The sequence below is a fragment of the Poecilia reticulata genome, linkage group LG17, assembly GCF_000633615.1.
Source record: "Poecilia reticulata strain Guanapo linkage group LG17, Guppy_female_1.0+MT, whole genome shotgun sequence".
NCBI lineage: Eukaryota > Metazoa > Chordata > Actinopteri > Cyprinodontiformes > Poeciliidae > Poecilia > Poecilia reticulata.
Window position 1 is genome coordinate 27,650,214 of NC_024347.1, and position 11,326 is coordinate 27,661,539.

Here is an 11,326-nt window from a genome sequence, read left to right on the forward strand (position 1 = left end):
GTGGATTTGTGCCAATTATAGTTTTTTTTTATATCTTAAAACAAGAAAAGAAAAGAAAAAAAGAAAACATGATGTGGATTTGTAGCAATGTTAAACTTTTTCTACATATATTTATCTCCAAAAAACAGAAGAAAAAAAAAGTGGATTTATGTCAATTTTAAAATTTTAAACATATCCATCTCCAAAAGAAAAAAAAAACATGATGTGGTTGTGTGTCAATTTTAAATTTTTAAACAAATTTATCTCCAAAAAATAGTCAATTTGTGTCAATCTTAAGCCTTTCAACAAGCCATTTAATGGCTTTTATTATGAAAGATGCACTTCCTGTTAGTCACCATTTGGAGTCATGAAAGACTCAGCAGGAAAACATCAGATGAAAGCGGCATGAAAGCCTGCATGGCGGCTTTTCGTGGTCCAGATGCCCACATTGGCCACCAGCTCCACTTTCTCCTCATCTGTGCAGAGCAACATGTCCTGATGTTGTTCCCTCAGTGGTATCACACTTATCAGCCGTGACATATGAAAAGCAAATCCTTCAATCCAGGTCAAATGAACACTAATCTGTTCTGCTGGCGTCAAACTGGATCATTATAGAGCCTGAAGCAAAACGCAGCATCTCAATCAGGCCCGAAAAGGAAGAAGTTTGATTTTTATGCAGTTTACGCAAACAAAAGGTACAAAAAAAAAAAACATTTTAAATACAAACAAACCAGCATTAGTGGGATTGAATCTGCAACAGGATGCAGAGAAACCAATTGGACTAATGCATATCTGATATCAAATGGAAATAAATCCCTGCAAGTACAGAGGATTAAATTCCCGGCAGCATCCACCTCCCCATCTGGAGAGCAGGAAGGAAACTTTTGCATCTAGGTGAGTAGAAAAAAAAAAACCCATCCCATATGTTCWRAGGCAGCTTGGTGATTCTCTACGGTCCGATGCGAAGGCTGACGCTCGAGAAAGTGCAAAAAGGTGAAAAAAGGAAGAAGCTGTTCTTCATGGTCGAATAGTTTTTATGCGACGGTTTTCAGCGGATCTGAATGTTTTCCAGGTAAAAGCTGCTGCTTCTTCCTGAGTTCATGTTTGTCTGAGCAGCAAAATTCACACACAGTCAGAACTTGTGTTTTAAATGAAGGTATAAATGGACTATGCCGAGTTCATAAAGGTGACCCATTATGCTTCCTTTTGACAGGTTAGGATAAGTTTATGGGCTACAAAGAACTTTATCACATTTTTTGCTCAAAATGATTCTGAGAAAATGAGATTTTATTCTGCTGTTCTGCCTTTTTTCAGCTYCTTTCAGAAGGAGCCGTTTCAGGGTCTCTTGTCACTTCAAATCCATAAAAACTTTACTTAACGTTTACACTAGCGGGTGAAAATGGCTACAAACAGATGTGCAATTTCAAAACCGTACAACTTTGAAAAGCAGAAGTGGAGCCACCTGCACAACCAACAAGAATGGTTTCTGAATAGTAAGTCAACAACAAAACCCTCGTCTTTTCCAGCAGCCATTGTACAGAACATACAGCGGTAAAACCAGCTGACCAAACATGCTGGATATCAGCTTGGGTTGCTAGGTAACAGTAACRACTGTGACTCAACAATCCGGAGGTTTTTGAAATGAATAATTTTCCAGGTACCAAAAAACACTAACTGGGTGGCTGGGCGGATTATTTTAAGTGTTTGTTTTGAGAAGCAGCAGAAATGTGGATTTTGCTGCAGTATGCAACTTTTATTTTAAAAAATAAAATAAAATAAAATATATATCTATAAATATTTATTAAAACTGCCACCATGTTGTGACAATATAATACAAGACAGACAATCTGTGAAGAGAATGATCTCCTCTATCTCCTCCCTAAGCAACTATTGAAGAAATGCACAAAAAACAACCAATCAGAGCCAGGAGGCGGGGCTTAGCGCTGTCAATCATCCCTGTGTACTGGCTGGAAACCTGTTAATGGCGGAGAAAGAACTTATAGTTTCAGGAAAACTGTTTATCCACCGTCATCGGTGGCTATGCCAACTAGCCTTAGCATTCGAAACATGCTATGCTAGCTGCATTATAGCATAAAGGTAGAGGCTGAAATGAGCAAAATCAGCAAATGAGTCTTTATACTCCAATTATCCATATTTAATCACTAAATAAGTTGACGATGAGGCCTGACACTTAACAAATTTTGCTGGWTRATAAATTGTGCCAGAAGTTATTGCRATAAACAATAATATTGTTTTTTGAGACAATTTTCAAGCAATATTATGGTAAAAATGGCAGAATAATGCAAGAACACATTCTCAAAGATCAATAAATGTTAAATTCTAATGAATATTTAATAGTAGAACTGGAAAACATACTAAATAAATTAATGATGAAGTCTCTGTAAACAAAATAACCCTYTAAAAATAAAGGGCTAGTCCAGACCAAAACACCAGACTGAAGAGTTTTATTATTCCGTTTTTGGTAGAAAATGAAAAACAATAAATCATACAAATGGAAATTATTGAGTTTGATCGTTTAATCCAATTAATTGTTCCRGTAAATAATTGTTCATCCTTTGAGTTCAGAAACGTTTCCTCCAAAAAAACCCTTCAGAAAATCAGTGAAATTATTGGTCACTTTAAAGAAATCCACCGATTCTCCAGAGGAAAACATAAAGAAGTGAGTATTTTCTCATATATTTTAAGTTTTTTTAAACCCGTTTAATTTAAAGTTTTGCTTTCTCTGAAAAGCTCTTTGGGCTACACTTGTACTTGAAAAGCTGCACAGAAACATAAAAACGAAGCTGAAAGAGAAAAAGATCCAACCTGGCCTGCAGAAAGAGGCGGCTGCAAAGATTAAACGGCCCTTTGAGCTGCAGGTCGAGCCAGAATATCTGGAGGCTTTCAGCCAGAACCAGAAACCGGCCTCAGCTGCTCACTTAGAACAACAGCCCCTTTAGCTTTGCTCGTCTGTAATATCTTAGGGTCAGCGGCTCTGTGCTCACGGCTGCAGATGGCCGCCAGGCGGGGAAGACCTCGCTGCCGGCCAAGGACAAAGCTACCGTACCGCACAGCATCAGCTGCTCTCCATCTGCCGCAGATGTCCTGACGTTGGGCCAGATGTCATCTCCGAACACGGAGCCTGGAGTTTCTCTGCAGCGGAATCACAAGAAGGAGAGGCCGGGAATCCGTTTGTTGTGAAACACACAGACTAGGGAAAATCTATTTCAATTTGCCAAATGCCAGAGCAGGATTACTGACATTTAGCGACTGATATTTTCCGCGAAACTCAATGAAATCCCTCCGTAACTCCATAACAGAGGCTCATCTCACCGACGGTGATTACACGCAGCAGGACTCCCGCTCGCTCGGAGAAATCTGAGCAGATATATGAAAAGCTGAAAAGCACACAGACATCTGAGGGGCTGGAAGGGTTGGACAGGCAGACGAGGCGAATTACAGAGCATAATTCAAGGCGGAGAAGCAAACACGCTTCTTCTTCACTTCAGAGGTTTTCCCACAGGTGTTATTTGTTAAAGAAATGTTTCAGAGAAAAAAGAAAAGCCCTTCCTGCAGGCGGGAGAGGTTTTAGAGCAGTAAATGGGATTTGTTGTGTTTGGAGTTCAGCCTTCGGAAGGATGACGACTGAAAACCCAAAACAAACATTCGTTTTGTCAGCTTTACCTCTAAAACATTTTATCTGCGTAAATAAACAACCAACTTTTTTAAACAGGTTTTAAAATCAATTTTATTATTTTCCAAATTCCACTGTTTCTCTTCATTTTTCTCAATTCATCCATCCATTTTCTTTCACCCTTGTCCCTCAGTGGGGTCAGGAGGGTTGCTGGTTCCTCTCCAGCTAGCGTACCTGGCGGGGTCACCCTGGACAGGTCGCCAGTCTGTCGCAGGGCAACACAGAGACACACAACCATGCACACACACACCTAGGGGCAATTTGGAGAGGCCAATTAACCTGACAGTCATGTTTTTGGGCTGTGGGAGGAAACCAGAGTACCAGGAGAAAACCCACACATGCACAGGGAGAACATGCAAACTCCATGCAGAAAGACCGGGGCCGGGAATCGAACCCAGAACCTTGCTGCAAGTCAACAGCTCTACCAACTGCACCACTGTGCAGCCCCTTTTTCTCAATTCATTTTAACCATATTTATTATTAGAGGTGCACGATTGTAATTTTCTGGCCGATTACTGACCTTTAACCTTTCTAGACCGAACGTGTCGGCGGCGACGCAGCCAAATTTCTGCATCTCTTTATGTTATCAGAAAAAGTCCAACGGTCTCTGAAGGGGGAGACGTTGTGCTTCATATGAGATCGTTGATCGGCCGATGTTCACATGTGAAGCTGATCCACCTCAGCACAGAGCTGAACATCGTCCTCCGTCCTCTTCTGCAGGTCTGACCGGCGGAGCCGCCCACCAGGTCACGTCTGCAGTGACAATATTCACCTCACTGCTGTCAAACTCTGTGACTTTCTTCATATTCAGCAACATTTCAGACAAAAATAAATTATATGGAATCGGCAGGTCAGGTTTTTTACAGATCGACAATCAGCCAGAAAACTGCGGTCGTTGCACCTCTAATCATTTCCATTTGCATGAATTATCATTTTTCATTTTCGCTCTTTCCACCAAAAACTGGGTGATAAAACTCTTCAGTCTGGTGTTTTGGTCTCAACTAGCCGTCGTTTTGAAGGATAACTTCATAATGCTTTTTATTTGCCGTTTCTGTTGTTTTAAAATGTCTTCCAGTGTTAAATGTTCATCAGAATTCAAAGTTAATTGATCACTATGATAATGTGTTCCTGCATTTTTATGCCATTACAATTATATTGCAACAACTTCTGGGACAATTTATCGTCCAGCAAAGTTGTTAAATGGGTTGTTTATTCTTTAAAATCCTCGATACTTGCCCTTCGAAGGGAGCACAGCTGATTAACTGTGACAAAAATAAGCAGAAGCATGTAGGAGCAGAAACCTTAATACGCCTGCAGCAGAAATTTCCCTGACTTTTCTATCATTGGAGGCATTCAGATGATTAGCAAGCTGAGTGTTTTGATTTTCATTAATCTGCTGCTTCTGAATTTGCAAGAGCTTCAGCAGCAGCAGCAGCAGCAGCAGCAGCAGCAGCAGCGTCATGGAGCTGCAGCAGCTGTTGGATATAATAAACCATCCAGGTGCATCGAAGGCCACCTGCTCCCGCTTTGTGGCAAACACACGGCGGGTGTTTGGGCTGCAAAACAACAATAAAGCTCACAGAGTCAGAGTGCGTTGTGTGAAAAAGCCCTGCGGCTCGGCTGCGCCGCGCCGACAGGTCCGAAGGTGGGAGACCGGTGGCATTCAGCGTGTGAGGGGTGTCAACAGCAAACACGAAAGCTGCAGCAAGTGCTGGCAGCTTGTCGAGGAGATCAATACAAAGGAAATGAAGAGGGGGGGAAAAAAACAGTGACAAAGCAGAATCAGTTCATCTAAAGAGCATTTTGGAATCATTTCCACTTGTTTTTAATCAAAATCACCGCCACAGATGAAGGTTCACGGTCGCAGCAGATTATATTTCATCAAAAATATTGCCTCCCTGCCTAATTCCCTCATTTAACCGCCTGTTGACCTCTTCAGCTGGCAGAGGCAATCAGCCTCCCAGCGGCGGCGCCCAGAGCTCTCCCAGCTTCCAACTGGGGCTAATAACACAGAACCCGCAACCTTTTATTATCCCGGTTTGCACAAGAGCCCTCAGAAAACAGGACTCTGTAATATCAGCAGCAGGCCATCTACCACAGAGGACAGCTCCAACTTTACACCCCAACCTGACAATTTCAGCAGGAGACGCGGATTCACGCTGGGTATCTGATGCTGTGTGTTATCTGCAGCTGCAGCAGCAGAGGGATAAAACTCCAGCAAACATGTCAGGGTGATAAATTCAACCAAAAAGCCGATGTGGAGGGAGCGGGGCTGGCCGAAGCTTTGAGTTGGACCACACTAATGCAATTACAGGGATTTTCTGCTTATTCAGAGGCTTGGTTGAAGGGCGAACTGAAATCTGGAGCCAAGCTGCGTAAAATCAGGCGAGCCAAGTCGAATCTCGCCACCTCACTGTCTGGGAAAGCCGATGAGGAAATGCATACAGGATTACAGCCGGATCAGAGGTCCGTTCTGCATCAGGCGTAGCTTTAGTTTACCTCAATCAAATAAAAGATGAAAGAAAATAGAAGATTTTACAACACGACCAAAGACAGTCTGACTCGATCTGCTACCACCTCAGGTCCTCATGCTCATCTGTTTCACTGAGATCTTATTTCTTTTTGTGGTTCACATAAAAACCTGAAAGGTGGCCTGTTCTTCGAAAAGGTTAGGATAGCTCTAAGGGCTACACACTTTTGTTGCATAAAGTCATTTTTACAAAATTTAACTGTGATCAGTTTGTCGTACTTTGAGCTGTTTTATTGCGTCTTGTCTCTTTAAATCAAAATCACCTCCCGACTCAATGTTTACACTCACACATGGAAATGGCCGCAAACAGATGCACAATTATACAACCATACACCTTTGAAAAGCAGAAGTGGAGCCTCCTGCACAATCAACAAGAATGCAGCAAGTGGTTTCTGGACAGCAAGTCAGTAACAAAACTTTTGTCTTTTCCAGCAGCCATTGTACATCACTACATCTGTAAAACCAGCTGACCAAACATGCTGGAGCTCTGCTTGGGTTGCTATGTAACGGGCTATGCCTGCTGATTTGTGACATTACATTCAAAAGGTTTTTGAAAAAAGCTCATTTTCCAGATACCGAGAAGAATTTATTCCCAAAAATCTACTTTTTGGAGTTTTTTTAGCACTTGTTCTGTTTTTAGTAACAGTTAAGACCCAAATGGAAGCATAAAAACATATAAAATGTGCATTTAGCACAATACTTCCCCTTTAATGCAACCACCATCAGACTCCACTGCAAACATTTAACAGCAGGGGTCAATTTTTGAAACTTTTAGCTGCATTCCTGCACCAACAAACATGGATTAAGTGACCTGCTGATGACCTGGACTTTGCTAAACTTGTTTATGTGCCGTAAAGCGACTCGCATGCACAGAGGGAGACACGCAGTCACATGTACTACGCCTTGTTTGTTCTTCTAAACATGGCCGACACACACGTCAGCGTCTGAAGTGGTCGTCCAGTTGAAACAGATGAAATTACAAGAAGGTTAACAAACTTTATCTGCTGAAATGTCTTCAGTTTTGTGTAAATTTTTATCCTGAAGCAGATCGACTCGAGAAACAGGAAGTTGATTTGATTGGCCTGACGCTCATGTAAAGAGACGCTCTTGAATCTTACAACTTCTAACTAGTGTCCAGTTATTAAATATTGTCTCCATCCATTGTTTCAGCTTCTCTAAGATGCTTCTGTTGACATAAATTTTAAAAATACAGCCTCTTCCACCTGAAAGAAGAGGCTGAACAAACAGCCTCAGACCTTGAACTGCTCAGCACCAAACTTTAAACCCGACTCGATGCCCAGTGGATGCGCTGGTTGGTCAATGTAGTCTGCAACATTCTTCACTTTTCACACAGAAAAACACCATTTTACAGTATTGACTGGAGAGTATTTTTCTGCAATGTCAAGACGAATAATTTCAGAAATATGGCTTCACTCCCTCCAGTGTGATGTCCTCTGTGAGCTCCAGTTCAGGGATAATTAAAGTGTAAAACTTCAGCGTCGACATTACAGCTCCTTTGTGAAAGCTTGTACAGTAATAATAGGGGTTATGGCCCAGAGGTTCGCAGTGAGTGACATGTAATTTTAGGCAGCTGACCGCAGCTACAACTAAAGAGCAGAACTTAATTTCCAGGCTGCCATATCAACTCTTTCATTAAACCCCGGATGTCTTTTCTTTGTGTTTTTCTCCCAACGAGAGGAAAAAAAAAGAAAAGAAGTTATGCTCTGGTAGTTCCTGTCAGCAAAGTTCAAGCAAGCTGAACTTTCAGAGTGGCACTCGATTAAACACTGCAGGATTAGAGAGCACCTGTACAACAAGACCGGCTGCACAACGTCCGATCCAGCAAATCCTTCCTGGATGCTGATATGATCTCCCTGTGTGAGCACGGTGTTGGCTGCTGCCGCTGCTGCTCTGGGGGATTAGACAGCAGGAAGGTTATCACCTCTGGGGAATAAAGCTAACCCTATCTGCAGCAGCATGTCAGTGTGTGTGTGTGTGTGTGTGTGTGTGTGTGTGTGCACCACAGATCCAGGTTACATTTAAGCAGCCGCATGCTTAAATGCGCCTGTTGGTTCAGAGAATGGACGGCGACAGCAGAGCGCGAGACAAAGATGGAAGAGGATTCGGCTACAGTTGGACTGAAATCTGATTTCTCCTTTTTCTTCTCAAAAAATGCATAAGTTATTTTGAGTTTCATTAATAATATGTGCAAACATTTCTACTTAAGGGATGTTAAGTCAACCTGTTGCTACAGAAGAGAATTCAGACTACTTTCTTGATTTTTATCTCCAAGATTAAAATAAAAAATCTGAGAAAAAAAGTCAAAATTTGGGCTAAAAAACCTAAATTCTAAGATAAAAGTCAGAATTCTGACACTAAAACAAAATTCTGAAGAAAAAAAAGTCAGAATTTTGAGATTAACATCTAAACTCTCAGACTAAATTCTAAGATAAAACTCAGGGTTTTTTCCCCCCATCTCTCTAATCCATATTTGTGTCTTGCTGCACTGGCAGATTGTTTCACTTGTAACCAGTAGTTCGTCATCAATATTAAGGGATTACTGACTTAAAACAAGCTGCTATATTGTGCTGAAAAGCTACTAATGACTTAGTTTTGTCCAACTTAACTTTCCTCAACTGAAATATCTGCTCTGGAAACTGGACCAACATACTCGGTTAGATTTTGGTGTTTTTGCCGTGTTGCTAAAATAAAAATAAAATCTGCTCTGCAGTTTAATTAGTATAAACTGATAAATCAGTAACACAGAATGATAAGCAGGATGTATAGAAGAAATTGGGCAAAATTTAAAAAAAAACTGGAAATAAAACGTTAATTTCTAATACTTGTCTGAAAACTCCTTCGCGGGCAGAAACAGCCTGAAGTCTTTAACTTGTGGAAATCACCAGATGCTGCAGGGATTTCCTCATTTTTGACGCTCTGCCCGGTTTTTACTGCTGCAGCTTTCAGTTGATGTTTGTTATCCAAACCTTAGTCTTTAATAAATAAAATATTAGCTCAATTTAAGTAGGGATGTCTGCAGATGAACTAGTAATTTCCAAAGGAAGGTGTTTCTGAAGGACCACACCTGATTGGACGGAAATGCCTCCAATTCATTTATTTATTTATTTAGTTTCACTACTTTACTGTTATATCAGAAGATCTTGGATATAATTACTTCGGACAGATTGTGACAGCCGGTCCAACATTGGCACCGTCTTCTCCTGCCTTCATAGCACAAATCTCCTGTTACATTTCAAAATAAGAGCATCAACATGAGTCCCTCTGTTTTAATAAAGTGATTTTTGAGACATGTTTATTAGGAGGAAGAGCTAAATATTAATACTGGCTGGCTTTAGTTTGTGTCAGTAGCTTCATTTCCTTTAGCCATAAAACTGCACAATTGGATTTGTAAAAATAAAATATTAGTTTATTTTCATAAATAAATTACAAAAATAATTTATTTACAAAATAAATTATCTCATAAATAAAATCTTAAACATCATACGTTTTTAAATATGAAATAAAATATACTTTTAATTACATTTAAAATGTAGACAACTACATTTAAAATAATTACTGGTATTTTTTTATTCGCTATTTTTGGTTTTTTTAAAGGGGAATTTTTTTTTAAAAGTTAACATTTTTTAATAAAACATTTTTGCCAGGATGGTGTAACGTATTTTCTGCAATGGAAACATTTCGCATCACAAGTCACATGATCAACCACAGGATGTTGCTACTGTTGGAAACGACAAATAAAGACAACAGGAAGTGGTAGGAAAATGAAGGCATGTCATGTTATTTTTACTGCGTGAACAAACTTATTCACATGTGATTTTAATTGTGTTTCCTGTTCAATACAAACACTGAAATTGCTRAATAGTGTTTATTGACAAAGTTTTTTGCACATTTGTAATGGAAACACAGCTGTCGTTCCTTTATTAGCAGGATTTCTTCCATCCAAAGAATATTTTTTCCAGAACTGCGTTGACTTTTTCKGATGTTTTTTAACAAAGTTTAATCTAACTTTTCTATTCTTTACTCTTTAAAGTTGCTTGCTAGCTTCTTGGACGTCCAGGGGGGGTTTTGCATGTCTGAGTCCGCCATCTTTTCTTTCTTAAGTTGAATCAAATTGTATTTTCTCCCACTGCTAATATTGTAGCAACTTTTCTGTTTCTGAAAAATCTCCCACATACAATCACCACCCATCAAATCAACTCCATGTCTTTTATCCGCTTAACTTATAAAGACAAAACTAATTAAATCCCCGTGGATTTAAGTTATTCATACTTTCACAAATTAGTTATTATTTTATGAAGAGACCTATTTAACTACAATGGAGATGTTTTTAACCGTTAAGGTTTTATGCAGGAATCTTACAGCTTCAGGGTCCAAAATGAGGAAAAAGGACAAAAGCGTGAAACGTCTCAAGGGGAAAAAAGAAGACAAAAATCTAAACCAGAGCACCAGCTTCGTTCAGCCTCTCGCTGGAGTCCTGTGCTTTATTTAAAACTACGACAGAGCCCTACTTATTAGGTTTTTATGTAGTTACACAAGAGGAACTCTGTAAAAAGCTCCATTCATCCCTGGTAAGAACTGGGCCACTCTCACAAAAAGCTGCAACAAAGCCTCTCAACACACGAGAGCCTGTTTGCATGTTAACCCATTAATTAATGAAAATCTTCAAATCAGCCTTTGTCTCACACACATGCACTGCAAAAACACAAAGTCTTAGCAGATATAAGAGCAAAATGCAATGAAATAAATGATAATATTGTTGTTTTGAGATGATATGCAAGTATTTTATTAATAATTGTACAATAATGCAAGTTATTGAATCTGGAAGATATTTTAAATATCCAAAACAAAACACCAGAACTGAAAACAATAAATAAAACTTTTTATTAAAAAAAAGCAAATACAACTGAAACCAGAAATAAAATGGATTATTAAGACTCTGTAAACTAAACTGCTCTTCAAAAAATACAAATAATCCGAATGGAAATTACTGAGTTCACTTTAATTTATCATGCGATTTATTGAGCAACTGCAACAATCAGCAACTAATTGTTGCAGAACAAGCTTACTTAGTGCACTGAAAAAAGACAAAACTAACTTACAAA